We start from the raw sequence: 3,597 nt of genomic DNA on the forward strand, positions 1-3,597 counted from the left end.
ACAAACGAACATTCGTCAGAATTTCTGCAATTACCAATAGGTTTCTTCAAGCAATCTTGTTCATATAATAGAATTTTCCATACATGCCTCAAAGAACATCTTTAAAGAACATAAGCTCTGGCGTGTCTGTGTGCAGCGAGGTTTATCTCCCAACAACAGGGTTCCGAGTTCAGTGCACTGGAGCATGTCTTCTACTATAGCCTCGGGCCTCCAAAGACTTGCGAGTAGATTTGGTAGACAGAAACCGAATGAAACCCGTCGTGTATATATGTGTGTGTGTGTGTGTTCCCCCACTATCTGTTGACAACCGGCGTTTGTGTGTTTACATCCTCATAATCTAGCAGTTCAGCAAACGAGACCGATAAAATGAGTACCAGGTTTTACACAAAGAAAATTAATAAGTACTGTGGTTGTTTTGTTCGACAAGAATTCGACAAGGCGTTGCCCCAGCATGGCCGTAGACTAATGCCTGAAACAGGTAAAGAAAAATATTCCAATAAAAATTATAGAAATATTGAATGGTGAAGACAATAATCCTGATTCACTGAAATACATTCTAAGTTCGATTTTATTCTTCTTGGAATATTAAATAATTTAAAACTTGTTTCGATTTTTGTACAATATAGTTTATTCTCAATATGTGCAACCTTGGTATGTTTCTGTAATGTTGTGTGTGTGTATTATGTGCTTAGCGTATTATAATCATTAAGACTTCGTTTCTCAGAGGGTATTGATATTCAAATGCGCTAGTACACACACACACACATACATACATACATACATACATACATACACACACACACACACACACACACACACACACACACACACACACACACACACACACATATATATATATATATATATATATATATATATATATATATATATATATATATATATATATATATATATATACATGCAGACATGCGTATGTGTTTGTGTACAATATGTGTGTTTATATATTGTATGTGTGCATGTACCTGTGAATGTGTGTGTTTATCTGCTAATGTAAAAAGATAACATTAAATGTGATGAATAATGAGAGACTGCCAGATAGGCCACAGATCATAAATGTCAGCTGCTTATAATCCAATGTCATATCTGAAATGGTAAAAGGCACTCGCTTCCTTCGATCGGATTTGTGATAACATTCGTGGTAAATACATACCACGAATTCCAATCCCCTTGCATTGATATGCAAATGTTTGTTGTGACAATAGAGAATATTCTCGAATATTCTCCTATGCCTCTGTCTGTCTTCCTATCTCTCTCTCTCTCGCTCTCTCTCTCTCTCTCTTTCTCTGATACATACATACGTCTTCTATCTTATACACTTATAGAACCATTTTGTTCCATTTCTTCCAGAAACACAGTCTGTGTGTATTGTGAGGAAATGGAAACTGAACGTAAGATGTACATAAATGTTTTATCACCGGACGCAAAAGGGAAGAACTTTCAAGTTTAGATATTAATTTCTTTAGGGTTTGCGATTTTCGTTCAGTGACGGAAGATGACATAGTCGTTAGCTCCAAAGTATTAGATTTTTCCTTAAGGTCTTTATATGCACTCACACAAACACATTTTACACCAATTTTAGCTCGGTACCTTGTACACAAACCCCATTCAATACTCCTAAACTTTCTCAGATGTAATAATTAAAAATTTGATTGGAAAGTAGAGGATTTATGATACGCATGCGCTCATATGTTTCTGCAAGTCTGCCTTAAAACGGACCTTACCGTTATTATAAAAAGATAAGAACATATTCTTAAATATTAAATATAACGTATCCAACGATTTCTGTTTTTGCCTGAAAAACGATTAAAATGGAAGTATCAAAATAAAGTATCGTCTGACATTAATTACAATATGAAGTTGAATATAACATTATTATTCGCTGATAATCCTTAACAAAATAATTAAAATTGATTGTTGCATATATGAACCACTACTAAATAAGAATATAATCAGACATATATGAAGCCATTGTAATGAACTTGTATTATGATGTATGTGCCCCCACCCCAAAAACTAATATCTGAGAAACATTTTACTAAATCTCACACGTATTTTGTACGTAGAGTATATTAAGAAAACTTTTCCTCTAACTTGTATCTGTCAAAATAAGAAATCGTAATAATTTGCAAGCGTGTTTTAAGTAATGTTCATAACACCATGGGAAAGCAAGTAACTTCTAACAATGGAATGGTAGCATAAATGATAGCTGATTAAATGATATCAGTAATTAATTAATTAATCAAGTTTATTCGACTGTATTTAAATTTCCATTCGTAGATACCTTACAATTGACTTAGTTTATTTCACTTCAGACTATAATTAAATACATTTTGTAATGCACGTTGCAAAAATGCGTCTTAGAATAGTTGCACAGAGATACACTGAAGTTTCTGGTAATATGAAATAATATATCCTAGACATACGAAATATATATACACATTACATAGCATTCACATGATCCATTGACTATTTCCTAATACGGCAATGGAGATATCTTCGAGACATCAAGAAAAGAACATTTCAGTAGTTTGAAAAATTTTGTCATAAACATAATGAATTGCATTTACTTTAAACATCATTAATTTCTAAGGTCTTGCTGTAAATTTCACAAGATACTTACACAAACATTTCAGCCAAAACTTACAATTAATAAATTTGAATGCATTCATTTCATCAGAAAACGGCTTATTACAACTTAACATCATGTGCAGAAGGATATCTGTATCGTGTAATAAGTATTGTTTTGAGAAAGGAAACTTCAATTAAAGACAGCAACAGAAACTGGGGATGAGAGATGGGATTACCTATAACCTGTTACAACCAAAATCTGACGCGTCCAGGATATATTATGTTTTACAAAGTCTTTTCGTGACGGGTGACTTCCAGCATTGCCAAACGTATGAACGGATAAAGAAAATAAAAAGAAACTTTTGCAATTCATAAACTAACGACATCATCTAAGGCCAATTCTGCATGCAATACAACGATACTTACCCACACAATCTCGTATACAATGCTAAGACAATTTTTTTTTAAGCTAAAGCAATTTGCGAACCATACATATGTAGGACAAAAGGAAAATTTAAACAACAATATTTTAATCATCCTTTATCTTTCAGGCACATTGCAAATAGAACTGTAATGACATTAATTAAATCTAGCAATTTAAAGAAACTGCGACTGATTTCAACATCGAGCAGGTGATTACTGAAAAACCGAAACCTTACAAATCCGATTCTTTGAAAATCTTGACAATTCTGTTAATTTGCTGTACACAAAATCTGAGATTTCACAATTTGTTTAGCAATTTAACAAACATTGACTGACATACTACAAGTCGCTATCTTCCCGAAACTAAAGATATTCTCAAATTTTGCACAAACCTGCGCAGACATTACTCTTTATATCTAGAGAAGTCTGAGAGCTTCAAATATTTAGGTTTATGAAATAATGCATATGAGTACGGCATATAAAAATACGTAAGTACGTATGCACTTTTCTACACCTAATATATTAAGAACTGACCTCAAATGTCATGGACCTCGATGGTGCTCGATATATATATATATATATATA

The sequence above is a fragment of the Octopus bimaculoides genome, chromosome 2 (genome assembly GCF_001194135.2).
Source record: "Octopus bimaculoides isolate UCB-OBI-ISO-001 chromosome 2, ASM119413v2, whole genome shotgun sequence".
Classification (NCBI taxonomy): Eukaryota; Metazoa; Mollusca; class Cephalopoda; order Octopoda; family Octopodidae; genus Octopus; species Octopus bimaculoides.